The 27,608-nt window shown below is 46.8% G+C and overlaps 1 protein-coding gene and 1 long non-coding RNA gene across 2 annotated transcripts in view; one reads left to right on the top strand and one right to left on the bottom strand.

The window, feature by feature from the left end:
• LOC146858171 (uncharacterized) overlaps window positions 1-11,547 on the bottom strand; it is a 167,419-nt gene extending 155,872 nt beyond the window's left edge. Inside the window, exon 1 of the long non-coding RNA XR_014980002.1 lies at window positions 11,420-11,547. This is a non-coding gene — a long non-coding RNA (uncharacterized LOC146858171). The remainder of the gene's footprint in view (window positions 1-11,419) is intronic.
• Window positions 1-27,608, top strand: part of PARD3B (par-3 family cell polarity regulator beta) — a 2,086,630-nt gene that overhangs the window by 1,098,624 nt on the left and 960,398 nt on the right. The gene's annotated exons all lie outside the window — the stretch shown is intronic.

Raw genomic sequence — 27,608 nt, 5'->3', positions numbered from 1 at the left:
AACGGTTCCGTCATGACTCCGCCCAGTTGCGTTGTCCCCTCGCACAGGCGGGGAAACAGCGCCGCGTGGGCGGAGCGGCCGCCAACGGTCGTGTCATGACAGAACCGTTCCGTCATGAGCACACGGCAACCGTGGCTCATGACGGAGCGGTTCCGTCATGAGCGGGGAAGGGGTTAATGTTGTCACCGTCAAATTCACCTAACTATAACATTACTTTAACCTTTGTTTTTATTGGTGAATTTCAAGGGTTGTTTTTTTTTGTGGTGGGGGGCGGGAGGGGGAAACACAGATCTTGTTATTGCTCCTAACCATACTCTTACGTTAACCTTTGTTTTTTTTCAGTGAATTTCTCAGTTTTTTAAATTTATATGAATATTTAATTACCCTACATAAAAGCAACCTCATTCCATGCACGGCTGCTGTGGCCAACCCCCACATGCAGCTTACACCACACTGTGCATGAATTTTGGCCGTGTGCATTGGGGGGTTGGCCCAACGGCCTGATCTTTGGTTATGCGCTAGAGGACAACTCCTGTAAAGGTAGCCAATCCTACGCTGTGCAGGGCCTTAGGTCATGCATGGAGCCTGGCCCTGCAGCCAACCTCCCGCATGCAGCCAACCCCACACTACACATAGCTTTTGACCGTGCGCTGCGAGGATTGGTCGTAGAGCCTGGCCCTGAGGACACTATCACCCATGACCTTTTAATTTTATTAAAGGGGGAAGGGGCCACACAGCCCCTCACCAAGCCTATTTAGGCCTTGGAGACCCCATTCCCCAGGTCTGTACACATAATTTAAAATTTTGGGGTCTTTACCTCTCTTTTTTTATAGTCCATTTCCAGACACCAAAATGTGATTTAGAGTCTGAGTCTTTGAAGTTGTATGTTGGGTTTTCTCCTTCTTTTGAAGTTTACACTTCTCTTTTTCTTCTCTCCCCTTGAAAGGATGTCTGCCACAGCAGACATGCTTCCAAAGTTGACTGACCCAAAGCACAATTCATCGGACTGACTAGAGTTCACACTTGGATGTCAGCCACAGTGAGTTGTGCATTAAAAGGGTAACCCCGGCTCCCACCCCTACTCTTTATGATTCTCGTATCAGACCCATCTCCTCACCTGAGATGTGTCCAGACCCCTTCTGTGTAATCTATCACTGAATCTAAGAGCAAACTTTTGAAATGTATAGCGAGGGTCCTCCTCCTTTCCTCTAGTGTGGCCCACCCAGCTCACAGAAATACAGCAATGCACAAATCAGTGTGTGAGGATTCCTCGACTCATCACGTCTTCATCAGGCAGGCCACAGCTTCCTCAAATGCATCCAGGGGTCTTCCATGTATTGTGCCAATGCAGGCACACTTACTCAGTGTACATTCACAGTACACCTACTGTCCAGCAATGTTACCTCCATGCACTGTACCATGACAAGTATACACACATTCAGTACAGGCATTCAGTCTACATGCACTGTTCAGCACGGAAATGTTTCCAGTTCTTTCTCTTGACAATCTGTCTTTTAATATCCCACTTTGTAGCACTTAAAACAACTCTTAGTTAAGGCAGTAACCTTTCACTACTATGAGGGTAGTGCTTTGGGCACCCCTCTCGGTACAGCAAGACCACAATTAGTTAGACAGTTATGCATCATGGCACACTCACATGATGTGTGCTCTCCTATGACAAAAGATCCGCATTAAGAATCCAGGTAACAGTACAGTTGGGCACTCGGGGCAGGAGTACTGGTCTTTAAGCACACAGAGGACTTTCTGTCCCAACATTAATCTGTCAGAGAAACTAAAGTAAAAGCAGGTTTCTGTAGAACACAAGACTAATCCCAACAACTACCAAAAAAAACACTAACCATGTGGGGAAAGTAAGTGTTACATAATGCAATTACAATAGACTATATTGCCCACACCAAAAGTAATACCATGACACTCAACAGCCATATAGTCTACTGTAGATCATACAAGCTGCTTAATTATTCCCTTTTGCTGCCTGACCCTCTTACACTCACAGAAGATAAAACTGCTTACGGTCATATCCATTACTCAGTACTATACCAGTCCACAGCAATAAACCACCCACAACCAACTGAACAGGCACAGAAAAACTGAAGAGATCTGCCATCTACTGCTGGCCAATGAAGACTCTAATTTAGTCCAAAACTGCAGGTTCTGACTAGCAACATGCCACTTCTTTACGTCTCACTGTAAGAATCCGATTTGGGATCATAATGAGAAAGTCCAGCCCAGCAAATCTCCACCACTTCTACCGGCTTTAACCTATGCCTGCTACGGACCATAAACTTTAAAGACCCCATGTCTGACTGGACAACCAAGTACAGTAACAAGCTAAGTGGTCTATATACACGGGAAAAGACAAAAGGGACTTGCCGAGCTGTTCAAAACTCGCAGACTACTGAAAACCATAAAATGTGCACCTAGCTCTCACGCTTTTTTATCCGTCGTGTTGCTAAGAGCTGCACCCTCTACCATATCCACAACTCGGTGGTCATCACGATCAACATGGAAGCCCTGCCCACATAGGATCAAAACAAAGACAACACCCTTCTAACCACACACCCTACACAGTGTAGCCATCTGCCCATGTAGATAAGCTCTTCAACTTTCCACGTTTGGGTAGTAAACGGTATGTAATACAATACAATAGAAGGAAAACGCCGTCTTTATTATTTTTCTTTTTGGGTCTTGTTTTCGACAGCACATACGCTGCATGCGCTTACGCTTACTAGGGGTATTATTTACAATAAAGGGACTCAGGCACTTGTATTAAGCCGTTTGGACTACTGTAACGGTCTGCTGATCTCCGCCAATGAGGCCTCACTCAGCAGACTTCAGGTAGTCCAGAACACGGCGGCGTGACTGGTCCTCAATGCTCCTCCTAGGACTGCTTCCCGCCCCCTTCTTTGGCAGCTTCATTGGCTTCCTATCCGCCAATGGGTGAGATTCAAAATCTGCTGCATTAGCCATAAGGCGTTGTTTAATCTAGGCCCCACTTACCTTTCGGAGAAATCTACACCGTACCTACCTTCCAGATCCCTTCACTCGGGCTCCAAACATCTTCTTGTGGTTCCTTGAGTAAGGAAGGCTAGATTAGGAGGAAGGGCCCTCTCTCATCTTGGCCCCCATTATTGGAACGAGCTCCCCATACTCTTGAGACAATGCACTGATTACTTGAAATTCAGGAAGTTACTTAAGACTACTCTGTTTTTGTTCTTGATCCAGCTGTAGCTGCAATATATCCTCGCGGTCCGTCCCAAGCGCAGAGATACCCCTTCGGGGTTCGATTCAGGCGCTATACAAGTAAATAAATAAATAAAGCTTACCATTTGTCTGCTTCAATATCACACTTCTTTGCTGCCTTACAGTTGGCCAGTGCATGCTGAGAATCACTTCTTTTTCTTTCAGTGGAGCATAGAACAAGCACAGATTGAGTCTGCTTTCTCCATTCATTCTGTTTTCAAATGCATTTTTGGACATTGTTTAGCTACACCTCCCTTTTATGGCTGACTTGTGTAACTAAAATAAAATTACATTTCACGTGGTTTGACATACGCTGTTTGAATGTGTAAATGGTTCACTAATAAAAACATCTACAACTTCATGATGCCTGCCACCCAGTGCCTATTTGCGTTGCCTTTCAGCCATTCATCCCTTTTAGGCCTCATATCTTTAAGTTTGGTTCCATGTTTAAGTTATTTACACCTACACCTGTACGACTCTATGCCTCTCTTCTCTATGCTAGTCCACTTTATGCCACTTCACTCTACTTTACTCCACTTTATGCCACTCCACTCTACACCACTCCATACCACTCTACACTATGCCACTCTGCTCCACTGTACTCCACTCCACTTTATGGCAGGCCACCCCATTCTACTGTATGGCCTCCACTCCACTCCACTCCACTCTACTCTACATGGCTAAAAGATATGGGCAAAGCCAATCGATATTGAATAGGCATGACCATTTGGTTTTGCCAATGCTTGTCCAGACTTATGAGTCTGCATTATGTTTGTTTCTTGGCTGTGGGTATGCCGAGTTTTTCCGGAGACAATGAGCTTCTCTGCAATGTAAGTGGGGGTGCTGTTCATGATGACTTTGTTGATAAAGCAGCTGGGTTTGAAGGTGGTGGTGGCTGGCAAAGGGACCCAATATAGGTCCATCAGTTTGAAGGTGATGCACTCATATTTCTTCAGGCCCTGCATCAGATGTGCTGTGGCATTTAGTAAGCTGCTAGGGGGCGACACTGGGGACTCTTGGGGGTGGGAGTAGGGAGTTATCACCATCCAGATACAGAGTATGATGATTTGAACAGCATTTCTGGAGACACTTTCTGGATGAAATGGTTTGACTTTCTTTAGGAGAGATAGTTGTTATCAGACAGTCTTTATTATTTTAGTGATGTGTTCCTTGAGGGTGAGGCTGTTGTTCAGGGTGAATCCCAGTAACTTGGCTTTTGGTAAAGGCTGGGTTTTGAAGTCGTCAAGGCACATATCATTGAGCCAGGTTTGTACTCTATCTTGTTTATTGTTCTTGGCAAATAACAGAAATTTTGTCTTGGTTAGCTTGAGCTTCAGGTAGGTGCTGGACGTCTAGATCAAGCAGTGTTGGAGGCATTGGATACCTGAGGCAGAGGAGACTTTCAAGTATATTTGTGTGTCATCAGCCATTTGGTGAATCTTGCTGCTAGTATCTGTCAGTCGAGCACCAAGTACATCCATGTAAAGGTTGAAGATGGCAAGAGATAATACAGAGGCGTGGGAGACACCACAGGTGATGGGATCTTTTGTGATCTGCAGGTGCCCATGTGAAGAAACTGGTGTCATTTGGAAAGGTAGGAGGGGAACCAGTGAAGGACATTGCTGTTTAGTCAATTTCTAGACTCCAAGGTTCGAATGAGGGTGGGATGGCCAGCTTTGTTGAAGGCAGCTGAGAGGTCTATCGATATCAGGAGGCCGGGATCATCTTATCTGCGGTCAAGAGGCCATAGTTTATGATGTGTAAGGTTGCGGTCTTAGTGCTGCACCATCATCTGAAGCCAGACTTAGTTGTGCAGGAGATGGTTAGCATTGATGTAATTTTGGAGTTGAACGTAGGTTGCTACCTCATTGTTCTTGCAGATGAGTGGTAGGTGAGTGGTGAGCCACTAGTTGGCGAGGTCATTAGATTCTAGCCTACGTGTTATAAGGAGTAGGAAGATCTCCCCTATCTAGAGAGTTTCTGGTAAGATAGCTTGAGTTGAGGTAGGCATCATCAATTGTAGGTGGGGGTAAGAGAGAATCTCAGAGAGGGCTTTGATGAACAACAATGGTAAGACTTTGCCTAAGAAGTGGCTTTGAGTGAGTTGAGTATGTTATATCTGGGAGAGATGGGGCTTTGAAGGATGATTTAATATGGGATTCTATGAAAACAAGTCCAGACTTTTACTACAAGTCCAGGCTTTTACTTATCTAGGGGTCAATATAACCAATCGCTAGAACAAGCCCAGGCTTTTACTTATCTAGGGGTCAATATCCAGAATAATCTTAAGTGGACCAAACAGAAAGAACTGGCTGCTTTAAAGCATAGACAGCTCACTGGAGTAATAAGTGGTGAATTTAAGAAATCATTAACGAAACCAATTAAGCCTGTACTCCAGGTATATAGTGCTAAAGCAGTTAGTGCATCATTATATGGGGCTGAATTGTGGGGCTTCGAAGGCTTGTCCTCCTTAACCATCTCTGAGAACAGGTTTTTTCGAGGCATTACATCACTTCCCCAAAGTACGCCATTGGTTCCTCTTAGGTATGATCTGGGTAAGAATGCCATTGCTGACATAGCTAGATTACGACCGATTCTATATTGGCGCAGATTGTGGACTACGCCGGCATTATCCCAGTATGCCGCTGGTTTTAAGGATGTTTTGTCCATGATTGGATCCCGTGATATTGGGTGGTTCAAGGACCTTAGAAAAACCCTTGAGGCACTGGGTATGAGTGACTTATGGGTAAAGCCTTCGGTTGTTTCTTTTCCGACAAAATCTTATTTAAAAGAAAAATACTGGGAGATGATTAATACAAAGATATTGACCAATTGTAAAACCTCTTCTTTAACTGATGACTTTCTGAATATAAAATCTGTCCCAAGGTTGGAGTTCTTTTGGGACCTTGTCACCAAAGTATTAGACAGAAAGTTGTACTTCCAGTTGCGGGTAGGATCTTTGCCCTTGAACTCTTTTACTGTTCGATGGTCTAATGCCCCCACGAGCCAAGCTAACTTATGCCCATTGTGTAAGTTACAAGAGGAAACATTAAGCCATATGCTTTTTGTATGTCCCGCATACCATTCTCCTAGGAGGGTGTGGTTGAGACCAATTTGTAAGCAATTGGGCACTAGGCTCAGTGGTGAGGCAATGAGGATATTATGCACTAGTACATCACCGGTTATTGTTCTGGCACCACATTCACACCGCACTAGGTACCCTCACGGGGCTAACCTGCATGACCACATGGGAGGCCACCGCCATAGGCATCTTCCGCGCGGGTAAGCAACACAAGGTGCGGACTCGCTTCCTCTCCCTGGCGGTGCTTTTGGCCAAACGCAGCATCGCTATGCACTGGCGCTCCCCCACAGGTCCACCGCTGGCGGCTTGGGTGGGAGCTACACACAAGTGGGCGGCGGCAGAGGAGGAGACGTTGCGGGAGGAGGAGGTGAGAGGGGTCCGCAAACACCACATATCAATGGAATGGGCCATGCTATTGTACCAGTTCAAGCAGCTATCCCCGGGTGCAGATCCAATAGACAACCCACTCACACCGTCGGCCCTGCACGCGCAGTCACAGACCCCGCCCAACCAATCTCTCGACACTCCGCCCACATGATATCCTTACATACTCCAAGATCGATTATGCTAACGTAATTCTAGGTCGACCCCCAATAGGATAGACACTCATGGGACACAGTGGTGCCTTACCCATACGACGCTACATACCCTCGCTGATGTCATTGGTTGTGCCTGTTCATGCCTCCCCCCCCCATAGTTTAGGCCTTCGTTTTACCCTAGTTTCTGTGCCATATCTGGAACCTGAGACACCGGGGTATACACCTCATATCAAGTTTGCACGTGGGTCATGCTCTCCGATGACGTATCACGGATATATGCAGATGATGTGTACCACTATGGAATGTACAATCTGTTATAACTATTTGAATGATCTATACGATGTACAATGTGTCTAATGTAAAAATGGCAATAAAAAAAAAAAAAAAGTAAAAAAAAAATCACCGGTTATTGTTGTAGCCGTGGCAAAGTTCCTAGGATGGAAGGACTGGCTTACGGACTTAACGTACTGTAGAGATACCCTGAGGACTTACGAAGAAGAACTCCCTGTTGGGTCAAAACCCAGAGACTACTGGGCATACCTAACCCACTATCTGCAAAATGTTTCAACAGAATCACTAAGCGATTAGCATATAAGTGGAAGGGTGGTGGGTATAGAAGACCTCTGATTAGGAAACGAACAGACAACTTGGATGAAGGATGCTGTTGTGCTGTGACCGCAATGTTATGGTTGTTGTTTGATTGTACACAATTACAAATGCCAATAAAAAAAAAAAAAAAAAAAAAGTTCCTAGGATGGGCTTGGATCATACGAAAACGTAATATTGAGGATTAATGTGAGACTGGCCCCTGGAAATCAAGTAGCTTTTTTAGTGAGAATGTTTGTAAGTTTTTTTAACCTATGTACATATTTTAATGTTTGCTTTTTTAAATTTACATGTCAATTAAGTTGTTTCTAGGGATTTTTTTTCCTTTTGAGTTGTATATATGCTGCTCCTGTACTTGTTATTGCTTTTATGACAAATGTCGAATAAAGCTGTTTTGGATTGGATTGGATTCTATGAAAACGGTTGAGTGTAAGAATAGAAGCAGTCTTAGTGTCATCCATGTGCTGTAGGGTCTTCTGTATTTTTCTCTGAAGAAGAGGTTGATGACATTGCATTTTACAGTGGAGTGAGGAATTGATGGGTCTATCAAGGGGTTGATGCAGCTCTTGATTGTCTTTAATAGCATTCTGCTTCTGTTGGTGGCTTCACTGATTGTATTGCACTTTGCTTTGTCTGATGTGATGAGCTGTCTGCATGTTGAATGAAGAGACTTCCATATTAAGAAGTCCTCAGGAGTTCGGTTTTTCTTCTAGTTTCCCGCCTGGATCATTTATTGTTGTAAATTTAGAGTATCCAGTTGCTAAAGCCTTTGACTTGTCTTCATATGTTGTAAATGGGATGTGGATATTCACACAGCTTTCCAAATAATTGTTGAAGATGTTCAGAAAGTATTGATGTTAGACGTGGAGTTGATACAGTGGGACATGATTTTGAACAGGTTGTCTATGGAGAACACTTTGAAGGATCGGAAGGTTTGGTCTCTTGTGTGTTGAACTTGGGTTGTTGGTTGTGCACTGAGCAGAGAAATTTAAATGGAAAAGTGGTCAGCCCAGTCTAGGGATATGGATGGCTTGTATCGGATTGCTGGTGATGTTGAGAAGATAAGGTTGAGGCTGTTGCCTTCGAAGTGTGTAGGTTGTATGGCATACTGTAATCATGTTGAGTGTATCAGTGAGGTTGAAGAGGGTTTCTCCTTTTCTTTGTGTGCTTTTTTTGCCAGGGAGGTTGAAGTCCCCTCAAGAGGGTGGTGTAGGAATGTCAGATGGATGAGGTGGTGAGAAGATTTGACAATTCTTCAATGAAGTCCATAGTCTACCCAGCTGGCCTGTAGATGGTAGAGGAAGTGGTGGTCTGAGTTTCCGACAGTGGGAACTGGCATGTCAGTATCTCCCTGGAGTTAAGCGTTAACTTGATTTTCTAGCATGCATGACCAAAAGGACTTGCTGATGACAGTGACGCATCCTTGGTTTTGTGCTTGATGACTCAGTCGATGCTATAGCTTGTGGAAAGGAGGACATTTAGGATGTGTGCAGATGGAGGCATGAACCTTGTTTTTCTGATGAAGAAGGTTCACGCTTGTGATAGTTGATGATGTCTACAATCTTTGGTTGGCAGAATACTTCAGAGAGAGCATTGGTGAGTTTGAGTTCGAATATGTGTTCTGTGGTTGAGGATTATTGGTAGTCAATGGCATGTGTAAAAGGTTTAGTCTGTGTGGTGCACTTGGTATGCAAGTGTCTGGGTCATCTATGTGCCGGATTGTAGGGATTTGCACTATGGGGTGCTGGATTATGCTCATGATTTTATCTTACCGTATAAGTTTCACTACAACAGGGCTTCTGGCCCTAGTGGAAAGGAGGTTTGCTTTCTTAATGCTGCTCCTCGCTAAACGATGCATCGCTATGCATTGGAAGATGCCGGGGGGCCCCCAGTAGCAGCATGGGTGGGAGCGGTCAAGAAATGGGGCAAGGCGGAGGAGACTACACTTAGAACGGAGGAGGCCCGAGGGATGCGCAAACACCCGATCTCCATGCCCTGGGCCATGTTATTGCACGCCTTCACGCAGGAAACAGCGGCTGCGGCGCGTACACAACCGATTGATCCCCTGGGGGCGCCAGCGACCCCGGAGCCCACCCTGGGAGCGGCGCGGGCAATCCAAGCTCCCGGTGCCTCGCAGAGGCAGGCATCACAGGCCCCACCGCCAGATCCCTCATAGGCTACGACCGATGTCCCAGCCCATCCGGCCTCCCCCTCTCTGCATCCGTGACCACCCCGAACCCCCCCCCCCTTTTTCTTTTTCTCTCACGTTGATCCAGCTCTCGAGCGCATAGCCACAAGCATTCCTGATAGACGACATAGTGCACCCCCATCCCCTGGTTCCCTGCCCCCAGTTCGTTCATAGTTACTCATTGGCTGCACTTCTCTAGCCCCCGAGACACCACCCAAAGGGGTTCAATCACATTGCACGGCGCCCCTGCGGCGCGGCGATCAGGGCGCGCTTCGGTAGGGCATACCCAGCGGCTGATCCCGGCCACGCACCTGCAGCCCTACTTAGGATAGGGTCGGATGGCCTGAGCGCCCACGAGACTGTGAGATCGGAAGGGCTGCGATTGGGCGCTCTTGCTATGCAAGTCTCTGTGTTAATGGCGATACCACCTGTGCATGTGTATATTATTACCTATAAATGCCAATAAAAACGTTTTTAAAAAAAACAGGGCTTCTGGCCCTAACAGGTCCAAATAGGCAATGCCCGTATGTGTGTGTGCCCTGTGATGGGGAGGCCCAGGTGATGGTGCAACCTGAAGAGTTAACTGAAGTTGGCTGAATGCAAGATATGATGTCCCTTCCTGTGTAGATGGATGCTGGGGAATACAGTGATGTCATATCCTGTGCAGATGGATGATATGAAATGCAATGGTGTTTTCAAGGACAAGGGAACCCAAAGGTATACAAGGGACCAAGGGTGAGTATTGTTTATCGAGGAACAGGCGGTCCCTTAGTGTAGAGATACAACAAACAATGAATGTAGAAATTGAATAAGTTCTATGCTACTAGCTTTGAAATAAGAATAATAGTTATTCAATCGCATAACAAAAGAAACTTAATGGAAGTAAAATACATGAGCCAACGGGCAAAAGAAAACGACAAGGGGAAAACTATGCAACTCAGACATTTAAAAGGGAGTGGCAAGTAACAATGCTACAAAGATTACGTCACAATTCGTGGTACCAGTGCTATTGAACTTCTACATCAGTGATATATGCAATAGTCATGATACTGTGTGTCGACAATGTTTTGATCCCTTTTAGCGATATAGGGATCATCATCAGGGCTTAAATTATGCCTGAGATTTAACAATTGTCTGTAAAAGAAGAAGGGTGGGAAAAGAAGGGGAAAACATAATTAGGGAAGGTTTCAGTAATGATAAAGATCCAAGACAGATGCGAAAGAGGGCACACTTTCAAACCATGCACATACGTGAGTAAGTGTTGAATATCCCATACATACGAGCAGGTGTCAGAATTCATGCTGCTTTTAAAAGTGCACAACATAGGGATGTGATACGGTCTGGTGGGAATGTGGGCTGGACATGGAAAAGAGCTTAAAAACAGTGGTTGCACGATGGAAAAAAAAAAAGGAAAAGAACGGATGGAAAGGCGGGGGTGGAATAGAATGGATTGTGGAGACACAACACAAACCTGATAATGTTGTGAAGTGTGTACTCCGTATTCGGAAGGAAGCAATTTGCCATGAAAATATCTGCGAGCATCAGTAAGGAGCCAATAAGGAGCCCCTGTTCCAATTATTCAGCCGCAACATCGAATACCTCATGAAATAGGTGGCAATCGGAACCAAGTCCTATACTAAGAATGGTGAAACTGAAAAATGGAAATTGACTTAAAGGTATGAAGCCGTACGGGGGAAAGTGAATAACAGGGAAGGGACTCTGGGTGAGCAACAGACTTACCGCGAAGATGTACAGGCTCCCACACTGGACAGCGTCTAACTACCGGATTCACGATACCACCGATAGGAAAGGCACACAGATTGTGCGTGATGAATAGGAGTACGGGTGAAGTGGAGCGGCGGTCATTGGTATGTGCTGGCAATATAAGTGGAAGCTGTGCATGCGCGTGATATCCCGAACTAGACAGTGCAAGTCACAGGAGAAATGGAACTATGCGGCCGCCATCTTAGAAATGAACGGCTTTAGTGGTATTCGGCCAATAGAAGGAAAGTATAGAGACAGCTGAAGGGATGTATATAGACAGCTTATTTAATTGGGGAGAGAACCGGCAAACAAAAGGATCAGGGTCAAAGTTATCAATTTATAAAATACAAAACAAGTGCGGTATCTACTATTTTCTAAAAATTAAACTATAATACTGCTAAACCTTATCATGCACTGAGAAACCAGGGGGTTCAATTATGTTTTTTGTTGCAGAGACACAAAGCAGTCAACAAGGTTCGATGATAACATTACAGACAAGGTGTACAGTATTATCAAATAAAGATTACATAATTACACCTAGTATAATTGTCCAACATAAATAGGTAATAGCTATTATACAAAGCACTTGAAGGTTGACATACGAGTAATATATACAAAGGTGGGCATTCCATGATATACTTCTATTGTACAAATTGCATTTGGGTGGCATACTCGAATTGTGAAGTGCCTAGCATATGAGACCTGTAATGCGGTGGTGTCGCTTCTGTGCAGGTAGATAATAGAAAAGTGATTCTCTCTCAACGCGTGCTATTGGCTACTCTGGAGTGCTTGTATTGTAATGCATGAGAGACTTTATTTAAATCTCAAAAGTATTCTGAATCTTTCATTGCACATTACATTCTTTCGCTCATAGATGCATTGTATATATAAAGCACTGGTTATATGTTTTTTCCCTTAGGAGGCTTTTTTAATGTTTTAGGCCGTACTTAGAATGCAGGTTAGCCTTCTTGGCTTTGTGAATGCTTGTCTCTGGTGGATCTGCAGAGTGCACTTAAATTTGTCATCTGATATCTCTTCCTGTTTTGGAGCTGAAGGCAGCTAACAAACCAGAAAATACCTTGTGTAAGGTGAACGCTTCCAAATTAAAATACTGTATCTGGAGAGAGCTCTTAATTGGAACATTTTGCAGAAATTGAATCGTTCAGATTAAGACATAAACTGACAACCTTTTGAAATAAATATATCTCCTTAAATCTACAAAATAAGCCGTGGATGGTTCTTGAAGATGAACAGACCGAGTTGATTAAAAATGAAATGGATATTTGGGACTTAAAAAGACACAGAGCACGGACTCATACTGCCAAAATCCTCTCGTTGTGCAACCTGGAATTCTCCTATAATCAAGTTCCAAAGATAGGACGATATTCTCTTATGGTAATAAAAGCTACCCAGCTTTGCATCTCGAGGGAACATCAGTTGATCTGAAGTTAATTTATGGCAGTGTTCTGGAAAACATTATAGAGAAATGGAAAAATAGATTCCTTTGTTAGTCAAGTTATAGTCAGTCAGTGCACTCAAGCAGTTTGTGCTCACTGTGACATGTGGTGTTGCCTACAGGTGATGGATTTGAATCCTGACTGGGCCAACTCAAACTTTCATCCTTCCAAGGTTGATAACTTTAGTACTATTATTATTAGATAGTAGGTATTGTATCTGTTTCAAGTAAAAAAGAGTCTTAGACACTAAATCCCACGGTAAAGACTAGTAATAAACATTACTTCTCCGGCTCCTTCCTTCCCAAACAGACATGCAAGGTTGATTACCACGTACACAATATCTCCTATTCTGTTCTGCTTGGACAAAATCATTGCACTCACTAGGACCTCTCCATAATCTATCCTTCCTGTTCCCTCTTTTCTGTCTGTCTTGTTCACCCTCTGGACTTTGAGAAAAGCCTAAAGATAGCATAAACCTTTATGCAAACGTCCAGTAGTGATTAGTGAAAAGAGATTCACTACAGGTTCTGCAGGGTTGTCATACAGTCAATGAAAAAGAATGTTGAACGTGCGTCATACTCGATCTGGTCTTTGCAGTGGGTGACTAAAACATCTTGTGACATCTTTCTGTTGATTTAGAGAAGGGGGAAGACTAAGTCAAAAAGTAGGGGAAAAATAGATTTTTTTTTTTAATACAAATATTTTAAAAACATTTGTAAGGTGTCAGATTTTGTCATGCTTTTGAAAAGAAAAGACCCAGTATGACATCTAACTTCCTCTGATAACACCACAAAGAAACAGCAGTAATGCGTGTAAGTGTTTCTTCAGACAACACAAGACTAAATTCACTGACACCAGCCCTGAGAACGCCAATAGCCCTAGTCTTTATGACCTGTCGGCTTCTCCCATTTGGAGTGCTGAAGCTGTGCAGCATTGGCAAATAGCATCACCGCTGATGCTGTAGATCATCAGCCAAAATAAAATAAAAGGACAAAAGGGTGCAATGACCTAGTTGCTTCATTCTATCTGCTTGCGCATTTGTCACACTGTAAGGGCTTGCCTATGTAATGTCACAGGCACCCTTTTACCCCCAACCCACTCAATGCCACTGCACTCTGCACCCCTGCAATCTACACCACTGCATGGTGAGTGGTATGTGAGTGCAGTGGGAGACTGCAGGGCGAGCGGTGACCGAGTACAGGGTGAATGGTGGGTGAGTATACAGGATTATGGATGTCTAATGGCAAGGTAAGTGATATGCGAGTGATATTTGAGTGCAGTGAGTGGTGTGTGTGTGTGTGCAGCCTGAGAGACCAACAAGAGTGGTGCGTTAGTGAATGCGTGCAGGGTGAGAAGTATGTGAGGACTATGAGTGCAGGGTCAGAGGTGTGTGCGCAGATTCTTGAGTGCAGCTCGGGCAGTGTCTTGAATGCAGGGTATGGGGTCACTGTGCAAGGTGAACGGTGCATGAGTGCTTTGTTAACCCTGTGAGTTTATCGAGTGAGCAATGGTGAGTGGTATCTAAGTCAGGGTGAACAGTTTGTGTGAGTGGTGTGTGACCGGAGGGTGAGAGATTTGTGACCAGATGGGTGAGTTCAGGGTGAGCATTGTGTGTGTAGAGGGTATGATGCGGTGTGTGAGAGGTTTGTGAGGAGTGTGAGAGCCATCACACAGGTCCATCTCCCAGCCTCCACTGATATTCACATATCAGTGGAGGCTGGGAGATGGACCTGTTTGAATGCAGAAGTGAGCCGCATACTTGTGTGTTTGCAGGATGTAGCACAATAAAGTCAAACCTATTGCCATTGCCAATGCTCGTTTTACTTGTTATCCTTTACTAGGTAGGGAGAGAAGAGGTCAGTTTTGTCCGAAGAGGACAACTGCAAGCACAGAATAATTGTGTAGGCAAGCAAAATGTTATCGAGTTAATACGTTCCAGTGGTGGCTGGTGACATTTGAAAGTGGTGGGGCGTAAAAAAAGGGTCTAAATGTGTTTTGTGTCATAGCGAGACTGATTGACTAAAGGGGAACTGCAGGACCCTCACGCCAAGGAAATTTTGAAGAACAAAAAAAAAAGGCCCAAAGGATGCAGGTTAAACCACATTTCAGAAAGCAAGAATATTTATAAAAGTAGGTAGGATATGTAGACTTGAAATAATTAAACACATTTAAAACTGTCCCATATCGTGCTTCATTCCTGCTTGCACCCGTGCCATCCATTAAGCCTGACTGCATTATTTTAAAAGAATAGGGAACATTGGCGTTAGCCGCCTGACCTTATTGCCAAAGAAAGATGAACTATATGTCACCTCAGGTCTCCATTAGGGCCAAAGATTGGGTGGCGAAAACAGTGACCAAGTCTCCATAACCACACTCTCTCAGATGCATTGAATTAGTCATATAGCGCCACTCATACCAGTGCAGGGTGTCTGAGCACTTTGCATCACACGCATATTACACACAGACATTCAATCATACATGTGTAAATCACTGTGTAGGAAATGTTACGTAAGCCAAAGGACTAAAAGTGTAGGAGTCACATGTCATCCATACTGGTAGGCAGCATAGTTTAAGAGTGCTTGGTGTGGAGAAGCACAAACTCGGAGTCGAAAAAGAAACAGCATAGTTGGGAGTTTTCTTTAATAATAAGAATCGATTTCTAGCCAAATTAACCCTTTTTGCAACATTGATCAATGTTCTGTACTTTGCAGCGTGTATGCAGTTCTAGGATGAAAGTTAATACCTCACTATTCTATATTAGGACTAAGGACTTTAAATTATACATTGCAAGTAACCTGCTGATCTGTTTACATCTGTAATCTACATGGTACACGTTCTCTGCAGCAGGCATATTAACCCTCTGCACTAACTTCACCTAAGTCAAAACCACAACTATACAAAACACTGATCTCTCTCCAGGAAGATAATTAATCACACGAGTTATCTTGACATTTATGTGAGGCCTGGTAATTGCGGGGTGAAAGAAACGCTGCAGCAGGTGCTTCAAAGGCATAATAAACTTTCAAACACGGCGCCCCCAGGAAGCCAGCACCCGCGCGGTGGCAACGATCGCATCGCCCTAAAGCCGGCCCTGACTGGCATTGATAGGGCACCGGAGGGTCTAAAATAGTAATGAATGTACATAACTATTTTAGGCCTAAGGAGGGCCTAAAATAGTTTTGTACATTCATAACTTCACAGTAACGGCCGGCATGATGGGGGTGGGGGTCGTCACGGGGGGTGGAGGCGGGTGGGTAAATGAAAGAATATTATAAAACTTACCATCCTCGTCCTGCAACATCTTCTGGATGCGTTCCAACTCCCGCTCCGTCCTGCACACCGCAGCTTCTGGATGCGTCCAAACTGCCGCTCCCGCCGTCCTGAAGCTCTCGTCGTCATGTCGTCATGAATGAGAGGCAGCCTCCCTCCCTCCGCTCTGCCAATCACAACGCTGAGGCGCAGTAGAGAGCGCCCCAGCCGGGACCATTTTCGCTATGTAGAGTGGGCGCCGTGGGCGGTGCTGCTCGAGGGCATGGGGGGAGTGGCTTGCCCAGTGTTGTGCATACGGACTGTTTGATCGGCCCCAGGGCCGGCCAAACAGTCCCTATGCACAACACTGGGCAAGCCACTCCCCCCTGCCCTCAAGCAGGACCGCCCACCCCCGATCAGGCACTTCTGCTTTCTCGCTGTGCGAGAAGGCAGAAACATAAATGGTAGTTATTACCATTTATGTTTCTGCCTTCTCGCACTGCGAGAAAGCAGGGGGGCGGCGCCCAAACGCCCGTATGGAGGAGCCGCCACTGATACGTTCTGAGCCAACTTTTCACAGAAAAAGCACACACTCACAAACCCACAATTAGGCCTTAATAATGCTCATTTTCTTTTACATCTTCTGTAAAGGCTCCATCGGAGCCTATGAGGATAGCCACTATGTCTATGTCTAAGCAGCACACATGCTCCATCAGCCGCGTGCTCCTTAGAGGTGACTGAAGAGTACATGAATAGCTTGGGTTCAGGCAATTCAGTGATGTATTTTTCATGCACTACGTGTCTATGCCTGCCAGCTTGAGTTAGCGGCAGCATGCTTGATGTAGCATGCTTAGTGCTGTCACGCCACACGCAGCTGGCTATGCTTTGTCATTTTCTTCAGTGTTTGCAAACGGATACCATTTATTAGGATTCAGTGTCATTTTTTGAATATTCTTTAACCTAGCGTCATAAGGGCTTCCAAGCACTCAGCAACGGGGAGATCATAAGAAGGCGAATTTTCACGTGGCATATTCTACCAGCTCTCCCAAATCCGCAGTTTCTCTTGATAGTGGGCTGGGCTTTCTGATGAGAATGTTGGAGACATCAATAATGAATGTAGGACTTGGTTCATGCCAGGGCTTCTTTCTAAGAGAACTGTTCCACGGAAGGGGAAGGCGCAGGAACAATATGTTGCTCTTTTTGTGATGTTGATTGTGCCCACGCTATACATGGGCATGAATGTCAAGTCTGACATGTGAACGCTGAAACAGCTACCCTTAGCAGATCTCCAGCAGAGGACCCAACCACTGCTTAATTTGTACCAGTGATTGCCAGTGCTGGGCACTGGCACTTATAGCTAACCCCCAATACTTATGAGAATCCTCCACACGGTGGCACTTGCTGTCCATTATTAAGCAAGGGTCATCAACAAAGCATTCAATATGCGTACTTACAAAAATTGTAAACCAATGGGTCCAGTCATCCCTACATGTTGAGGAGACCTAGAACAGCCCAAACTGACCTAAAATAGCTCTAACCATCACACTGCTAGTTTTACAAATTAAGCGCTGAACCCAACAAGTGCTCTGACCAACCTAAAGATTTATGGTCCTCTTCCATGATGTCAGAGCTGCAACCGCCATCCGGCACCTCCTCCAAGAGAACGGCCATATATCTATGGTCTGTTTGAAACATGGAGGAGAAAAAGTAAGGCCAAAGAGAAGCCCTTTAAACGTAGCTTCCCCCACTGTAAGCATCCGGCTCCCAACCACTGGCAACAGTGTCCATCCTCGTACTCACTCACCTGCTCCTTGCAAGAGCCACAGAGCAACACGCCCCTGTGGTACGGTACGTCTTGCATCATAGTCTTGCTTCAGAGGAAAGAACATCGCTGTGTTGTGTGTTCAACTTTGGAGAACTAGGTATGTGGATCCAAACTGAAGCACCACTTTTGTCTAGTTATCATTTGTATTTAGTGTTCTTACAGGTGAGATGGGACATGAGGACATTTTTACAGTGCAGTGGATAGGCTAGTCCTTCCCAACGCCAAATGCCCATTGAGTAGGATTCACTGAAACCTTGCTTCATGTACATCAGTGCTATCCTGTGTAATGACTGCAAATTCATGGATGGAGGACTTCGATGGACAGCGGACCTCTATACATAGCAGTCACATTTGTAAAATACTGTGAACACAGCGTCTGCGCCCAAATGCACTGGAGCTGCCATCAAAGTAAAAAGAAAATTGGCCAGATGCAAAAAGACATTAAGGTGGAGCAGTCAGTGGTCCTGTTACAGGAAGAGCAAATACAATGCTACTGGTTACTTATTTCATTTTTACTCATCGCTGATACATGGCATATACACCTCAGCTACCATAAACTACGACACCCTAGAGTTTTGTCCATATAAAGTCTAAAACATCCTTTTATCTAAAGCTTTCACAGCTAGGTCTTCGGATCTTTTGATCGAGCTATCTGAAAGAAACACGTTAGTTAGATTCCTCACCTTAGAATAACCCCAGGCGTCAGGCTGGATCCGGAAAGATTTTTCTTCAGCAATACCCCTTGCGCATTGCTAGGCGTCGTCTGCGGCTCTGCGTCCGTCGACGGCGTCGTGCGCCGGAATGACGTCGTCGGAGTATTTAGACACCGCCCTCGCGCGCTGACGTCAGTTCTTCTTTTTCCGCGCCAGACAGCGCAGATCCGGGAAGAGCTTACCCCTTAAGTCACTTTTTGACTAAAACGTTTTGGACTCTTTTGTCAACTCGATTCGAACTGGTGGCGGTAGGATGCCCGGGTTTAAAGCCTGTGACTCCTGTCATCGACTGCTAACGGTGACGGACCACCATCGCCGGGGCCTTTACTGCCTGGGGGCCGACCACGATGCGGAGTCGTGCATCGACTGCCAGGCCTTGACCTCGAAGGAGGAGCGGTCCCGTAAGCTTCTCGAGCTCCGACACTCGGCTCCATGCCTTTCACGGTCCCGGTCCAGGAGGAGGTCGAAGGACCGGTTGCGGAGCCGCAGCCACCACCACCGCTCGTCGGGGTCGAAGTCTTTGGGTAAGTCGAAGCATGCTAAGAAGTCCAAGAGGTGACATCGCTCTTCGGACTCCCCTCGCCGGTCGCGCGACTCGGCCGAGGGTCCGGGTGGTACCACCCCCGCAGCTGCGTCGGAACCGCAGGAGCCGCGTCCGTCCCCATACCCTCCGGTCCCTGGGACCGACGTGACTCCGGCGGAGATCAGTGCCTTCCTCTCGGCCATGAGGGGCCTGGCTCCGCCGTCGACACCTGCCGGCGCGCCTTCGGGCCCCGCAGGCTCGACTGGGTGACCTAGCGAGCTGGCGGCTCTGGCCCCGGCGCCGTCATCGACTTCGACGCCGCAGGTCCCCGTGGGATCCAGGCCTGGATCTCAGTCGGTGCCGGTCGACCTCACAACGCCTCCTCTGCCGGCGCCGACACTGGTTCCACCCCCGGCGCCGTCTCCGGACGACGCCGTTCCCCGGTTCAGACCCGGTCCGGGCCCAGCGCCGATGCGGCGCTGTCCGGCGCCGCAGCCGACACCGATGGATGACAATTTCATCTACTGTCTGGCTCCGATTATTCCCCCTGTTTATCAGGAATTGGGTGACGGGGGCGACTGGGAGGGCTCTGAGGACCCTCTGGCCATGCAGGCCAACTTATCTCAGGACTGGGCAGATGAGCTGGGGGATGCTAGTGGTCTGGACACCTCCCCGGAAACTGGTTTCATCTCTCCTCCGACTGTGGTTTCGGAGGAAGGTGCTACATTTTCAGTGGTGCTGTGCAAGGCGGCCGAAGCCCTTGGGCTGGATCTGCCTGCTGTGGCCGTGAGGACTAACCTCCTCATTGAAGTGCTTCAACCGTCAGCAAGCTCCTCGGAGCCTCTGCTGCAGTTCAATGAGGCACTAGTGGACGTTATGAAGGGCACCTGGTCCAAGCCCTCCACAGTACCTCCTGTGGATCGGAACGTGGCCCGGCGCCACTGCCCTGCTCCGGGCGGCCCCAGTTTTCTGTACCAACACCCCACGTCCGAGAGCTTGGTTATCCAGGCCTCTGCTTCCCAATCCTCCTTCCCGTCCGCTCCCCCGGATCGGGAATCCAAGAGGCTAAAGCAGTTCGGTAAGAAGCTGTTCTCTTCCCTTAGTTTGGGACTGCGGTCCTTGAACACCGCTTGCTTCTTGGACCGTTATCCCCACTCTATGTGGGATACGGTGGAGGACGTGCTACCCCAGTGTCCGGAGGAGGCCCGGACGCGGCTTGCCCAGGCTCTTGCGGACGGGCGGCATGCAGCACGACATGCTATTTGATGTGGACTAGACACTACGGACTCGCTGGGTAGGGCGATGTCAACCACGGTGACGCTCCGCCGCCACGCCTGGCTGCGGTCCACGTCTTTCTCAGGGGATGTCCAGAGCACCCTCATGGATATGCCCTTTGATGGCACTCGCCTTTCTGGCGAGAAGGCGGATAGTGCGCTGGTGCGCTTCAAGGACTCCCGGGCTACGGCCAAGTCCTTGGGCCTCTCGGGCCGCGACCGCAAACTTCCGCCTTTCGTCCCCTTCATGGCCAAGGAAGGGGCGCCCCCTCACGTCCGCCTAGCCATCGGCCGCAGATCCAACCTGCACGCGGTCGCGTACGTGGATTCTGCCGAGGCGGCACCGGGGGTCAACGTGCCGGTCAGTCCACATCCACCCCGGCAGCATCCGCCTCAAAGCCCTCCTAGTCCGTGCTTTCAGGCCCATTCCACGCCAGTGGGCGGCAGAGTTCGCCATCACTTGCTCCACTGGCATTCCAGCCCGTCGGATAGGTGGGTGCTGCAAATCGTCCGAAGGGGCTACTCCCTCCCCTTCGAGATGACCCCTCCAGCCATGCCACCGCAGTGCCACTGCATGTCGGGGGATCACTTGAATCTTCTACGGGAGGAAGTTGCAGCCCTCTTGGCCAAGGGGGCCGTTGAGCGCGTTCCTGGTCCAGAAGTAGGACATGGTTGTTATTCCCACTACTTTCTGGTTCCCAAGAAGGGCAAAGGGGGCCTACGCCCTATCTTGTACCTCAGGAGCGTCAACGCCTTCCTCCGGAAGGAGAGGTTCAAGATGCTTACCCTAGCTCAGGTTCTGGCTGCCCTGGATCCAGGAGACTGGATGGTAGCGTTGGACTTGCAGGACGCCTATTTTCACATTCCCGTCCTGCCGGCCCACCAGCGTTACCTGCGGTTCACGTGGGTCAGGAGCATTTCCAGTTCACGGTGCTCCACTTCGGCCTCACCAGTGCCCCTCGGGTGTTCACGAAAGTGATGGCGGTGATCGCAGCTCATCTGCGCAGATCAGGGGTTCCAGTCTTCCCCTATCTCGATGACTGGCTGTTGAAGGCTGGCTCGCCCCAGCAGGTTGTCTCCCACCTCCAGACTACGGCCGACCTCCTGCATTTGCTGGGGTTCTTCATCAACGTGCCCAAGTCGCATCTGAGTCCCTCCCAGAAGCTCCTTTTCATCGGGGCGGTTCTGGATTCGGCGCAGTTCCGGGCTCATCCTCCGGAGCAGCGGGTCCGGGATATTCAGGCTCTGATTCCCATCCTTCAGCCTCTATCCCGGGTTTAGGTCAGGTTGGTGCTGCGGCTTCTGGGTCTGATGGCCTCCTGCATCCTGTTAGTGCATCACGCCAGGTGGCGCATGCGGGCTCTGCAGTGGGACCTGAAGTTTCAGTGGGCCCAGCATCGGGGCGACCTGTCCGACCATGTCTTGATCTCGGAGGGCACTGCAAAACAGTTGCAGTGGTGGCTCACGAACTGCGATTGGGTCAGCGGCAGATTCCTCTCCCTACCCCACCCGGAGCATGTAGTGGTGATGGATGTGTCCCTCCTGGGATGGGGGGGCCACTTGGGGGAGGCGGAGATCAGAGGACTCTGGTCTCCGGCGGAGTCTCGGTCCCATATCAACCTTTTGGAGCTGAGAGCGATCCGACTTGCACTGAAGGTATTCCTTCCTGTTGTCCGGGGAAGTGTGGTGCAGGTGTTCACGGACAACACCACCTCCATCTGGTATTGCAACAAACAGGGCGGGGCGGGGTCGTGGACCCTTTGTCAGGAGGCTCAATGCCTCTGGACATGGCTGGAACATTAGGGCATCACCCTGGTGGTTCAACATCTGGAGGGCTCTCTGAACGCCAGAGCAGACGAACTCAGCTGCCGGTGCATGATGGATCACGAATGGCGTCTCAACTCGGACGTGGCGCAAGGCCTCTTTCGGCAGTGGGGAGAGCCTTGGTTAGATCTATTCGCCACCGAAGAGAACGCGCAATGTCAGCAGTTCTGCGCGTTGGAGTTTCCAAGGCGGCACTCGCTCGGGGACGCTTTTCGTCGCGAGTGGAGTTGCGGTCTGTTGTACGCCTTTCCGCCTATACCACTTCTGCCCAGAGTGCTGAAGAAGATCAGGCGCGACCGGGCCCAAGTCATCTTGGTGGCTCCGGATTGGGCACGAAGGTACTGGTATCCCGAGCTACTCAGTCTGTCAATCGATCCCCCGATACGACTGCCTCTTCAGGAGGACCTTCTGTCGCAGCAGCAGGGGACGGTCCTCCACCCGAACTTGTCCAGTCTCCACCTTCATGCGTTGATGCCATTTGACTTGGCTCTTGAAGTCTGCGATGTGATTCTGGCAGCCAGGCGTCCCTCCACTACAACGGTATACACCTGTAGGTGGAACAAATTTGTGGCATGGTGCACAGCAAAGGCTGTGGATCCCCTTTCCACCCCTCTTTCTGAGGTTCTCCTCTTCCTTCTTTCTTTGGCCCAGCATGGCTCTGTTCTGGGCACTCTTAAAGGTTATCTTTCTGCTATCTCTGCCTTCCTTCGGCTTCCTGATCAGCCTTCCCTCTTCAAATCCCCTGTTGTTTCTCGGTTCCTTACGGGCATTGCTCACATGTTTCCTCCTGTCCCTTTCGTAATGCCTCAGTGGGATTTTAATCTTGTTTTGACTTATCTGATGTGCGCTCCCTTTGAGCCACTTCATAATTGTCCTCTTCATCTCTTGATGCTTAAGACTGCTTTCCTGGTAGCCATCACCTGTGCTAGAAGGGTGAGTGAGCTCCAGGCTCTTTCTTCTAAGCCTCCTTTCCTTTCTATTCATCCGGACAAGGTTGTGCTCCGCACTCGCCCTTCCTTCCTTTCTAAGGTTTTAACTGCCTTTCACATCGGGCAGTCTGTTACGCTGCCCACCTTCTTTCCGCCTCCGCATCCCTCGAAAGAGGAAGAGCGGCTACACCGTCTGGACCCAAAACGTGCGCTCTCCTTCTATCTGGACCGCACAAAACAGTTCCGGGTGGACGACCAACTCTTCGTTGGCTATGTGGGCGCTAAGAAGGGGCGGGCGGTGCACAAGCGAATCATCTCTCGGTGGGTCGTTTTGTGCATCAAAGCTTGTTACTCCTTAGCTAAAAAGGAACCTCCTGTTGGGTCGAGGGCCCATTCCACTCGGGCCACGGCGGCGACGACGGCCTTGGGTCGGGGAGTCCTCTTGCCGGACATCTGTCAGGCAGCAATGTGGGCCTCGCTGCACACGTTTGCCAAGCATTATTGCCTGGACAGCCAAGTCCGGAGAGACGGCTTCTTTGGCCGTTCTGTTCTCCAGGACTTTCTGGTGTGATCTTGGTTCGCAGACCCTCCACCGGGGTTGGTATTGCTGGGGTATCTATTCTAAGGTGAGGAATCTAACTTACGTGTTTCTTTCAGGTGAACAAGTTACTTACCTTCGGTAAAGATGTATCTGTAAGAAACATTAGTTAGATTCCTCACTGACCCACCCATCCTCCCCGTTCTGCGAACCGACATCTAGGGTAAGGTTATCCTTTTCAGGCCCCTAGACTTTTTTGGCACCAGTGTCGGTCTCTTGCATGGCTCTGCGATCCTGGAGCGGAAAGCTATGTACAAGAACTGACGTCAGCGCGCGAGGGCGGCGTCTAAGTACTCCGACGACGTCATTCCGGCACACGCCGCAGACGCCGCCTAGCGATGCGCAATGGGTATTGCTCACGAAAAATCTTTCCGGGTCCAGCCTGATGCCTGGGGATATTCTAAGGTGAGGAATCTAACTAACTAATGTTTCTTACAGATACATCGTTACCGAAGGTAAGTAACTTGTTCAATAGGGACTAAGGTAATCAAAGACGAAATGACCACTTCTCCTGAGGACCTGGAATAGAGAAGCAGATTCCTAATAAGCATTAACCCTATAACATGTTCAATGACTAGATAATAAGAACAACACACCCTTATGTGATTAAAATAAGAGAATCTTTAACTAAACTTCAGTTTGAATGGTCAGATTACAGAAATACATTTAGAATCATTTAATTTCGATTATTGAATTAGTACAGATAATATCACAACACATCCTAATTCAAAGTCAAATACATTTCAATTCAGATACCTGGTGAGAATGAGATGGAGAGAACATGAACACAATTTCTGAATACAGAATGTGAATCATACAAACTATCATACATACCATACATCGGCTGTAGATATTCAGGCATACGGAGACTCAAAGTGAGCCCAAAATGGATGATAAAGCATAACATGCAATAGCCGGAGTCTTTCAACCCTTCAGCTGAAATATTTTGCAAGCCCAACCTCACCAGCCGGTAAGATGCAAGTAATCCAGAAAGTTCAGTTCAAGGGAAAGAAAGTCAGAGTTCAGTCCGACAGCATGGCAGCCATAGTAAATTTCAAAGATAGTCAGCCAGCGAACCCCAATCCCAGAGGGCAGTAATACTTCCAATTATGCATAGATCCTTCCCACAAATTTATTCTTTACGTAATTTGCACGATTTCCATTGGGCAAAGTCTGTGGTCTGTCTATGGGGTGATCATCACCTTTAACCAAATGATCCGGAAATTATACGTAATACTATTCATCCGATGTCCATCTTTTGTAAAAGTTCAATTTTCCTTTTTCCTTGGAACTAAGATTTCAATTGTATCATATCATGTCCGTTCCCTAGCGCTCACTTCTAAGCTTGCAACATACTCAATACAGTTTCGTACTAGCAGAAAGTGTGTCCTTTATTCTAAACTAGAGAAAAGAAACTTTAGGAAAACTTCTCATAACTGGAAGTGAAGTCATGTCTGCACATTCTAGTCTCATTTGAAAGGAAAAAATGTAAATGCATGTTAAGGCCTGCACGAGAAACCTACTAAGACATTATTATTTACCGAAAAGATGCTAAACTTTTAAAACGTTTAATTGAATACAGCTTCATATGTGATTGATTACTTCCTCCATGCCAATTAATAATCAAAACATTTTATATTCTATCGGGCATTAACTTTCCTTTTTGCGAAATCATTATAAGTGAACAAACACATTTTCACTCGACATTTTGAAATTGCAGGTTATCATGACAGTACTCCTACATAAACAGAAATCATTTCTCTTATTTTCGCCTTCAGTTAATCTATTTTATCTACTGAATAAACATTTATTTTTAACATTTTTATACAAAGCTGGTTAAGACTACACCATTACGTCACACATTTTAGCATTTATAGGTTTTCATAGCATTTATGAATTGTGAATTCATTAACATTAAATTCTCTTCTCTTTCATGAATAATTTTAATTTTGAACTGGTTTGTGATCATACTGCATGCTTTTAAGATGCAGATTGAACTCATGTGTTATTGCAACTCATACTGCTAGTCATGTTTTCTTAAGTATGTATCAGTGTCACACTATCCAATGAGAAGGAATTGACTGAGACAAATCATACTAAGATAGTTGCTCTCCATCAGTCCCAACAACCGTTGTCTTTTCCCCAGACGCGTGTAGCCTGCTTTCTGTAAGAGGAAGCTGTCCTTCGTAGAGAGATTCCGCTTTATAAATGGATACCACCCCATTTGAGGTGTGGGAACCCCAATAATGGTATATGGTCTGAAACCATTAATATATATCTTGGAGTGGAAGAAAGGGAGGATGTCCCTGTTGCGCCATCTTGAAAATCGCAATGTGGCACTATATGGACATTGGGGTTGTGCATTCCATTTGCCACCTGCATTGGAGCTTTAGTTAAGCGTTTTGCACTTCAAATCCTGCAATTTTGTGCACCCGAGTGTTCGCAGGTGTAAAACACATTACCACCACTGGCCCTCTAATCACAACTGAAATGGTAGACATATACATAGACAGACAACCCAAATGTATAAAATCATGCCTCATATTTTTTTTCCATCCCGTGATTAATGCTACTGTCAGAATATAATTTCCAGTGGAGTATCAGCGTGTCACAGTGAATTTGTGGCCCTGTGATCGTCATGTGCAGCCATGTCTAGACTGATTAGACCATGTACAGCCCAGAGTTATGAGGTCGTTTTAAAATGAAACGATTGTGCCTCGTGTATTGAATCTTCAAAGAAACGCAAGTTTAACTTGTGTCCTCCTCATGACCCAGGAGAGAGCATGAAAGCCTTTATTCTCACGTATTCCAATTTTTACCAATGAAACGCAGAACACTGCTGTTTTATTTCAAGTTTGCAAAGTAAGCAGCTTTGTTCAATGCGGTGGCCCAGAGTAGTTGGGCTAATTTATTTTAATCCGTTTTTAAATATGTGGTTATAATATTTTATATCCTGTTATCAAAAGTAGACAAAAATAAACATACTTGACTAGTTTGCTTAGCTCTGGAGAGGGTTTATTGAAACTACAGTTATTTGTGGGAAAGTGCTCATTTAGGGGAACAACCTTTACAACGCAACTTTTACAACGCACTACACTTACAACGCAATTTTTACAACGCAACATCCACTACAACGCATTCCATTACATCGCATGACACTACAACGCATTTTTAAAAACTACCTTTACAACGCATTCCATTACAACGCATACTATCACCCCCTGGAGTTAGAATAGTAATTTTTACCCCTATACTATCCAACACTTACCCTACTGTTGCACCCCCTGGAGTTAGAATAGTAATTTTTACCCCTATACTATCCAACACTTACCCTACTGTTGCACCCCCTGGAGTTAGAATAGTATTTTTTACCCCTATACTATCCAACACTTACCCTACTGTTGCACCCCCTGGAGTTAGAATAGTAATTTTTACCCCTATACTATCCAACACTTACCCTACTGTTGCACCCCCTGGAGTTAGAATAGTAATTTTTACCCCTATACTATCCAACACTTACCCTACTGTTGCACCCCCTGGAGTTAGAATAGTAATTTTTACCCCTATACTATCCAACACTTACCCTACTGTTGCACCCCCTGGAGTTAGAATAGTAATTTTTACCCCTATACTATCCAATACTTACCTTAAATGCAATGTAATATTATGCGTTGTAATGGTATGCGTTGTAAAGGTAGTATGCGTTGTAATGGAATGCGTTGGAAAGGTAGTTTTTAAAAATGCGTTGTAGTGTCATGCGATGTGATTGGAAT

This window comes from Triturus cristatus, chromosome 3_2 (genome assembly GCF_964204655.1).
Source record: "Triturus cristatus chromosome 3_2, aTriCri1.1, whole genome shotgun sequence".
NCBI lineage: Eukaryota > Metazoa > Chordata > Amphibia > Caudata > Salamandridae > Triturus > Triturus cristatus.
The sequence above is the reverse complement of the archived record's forward strand: the minus strand, read 5'-3'. Positions and strand labels throughout refer to the sequence as shown.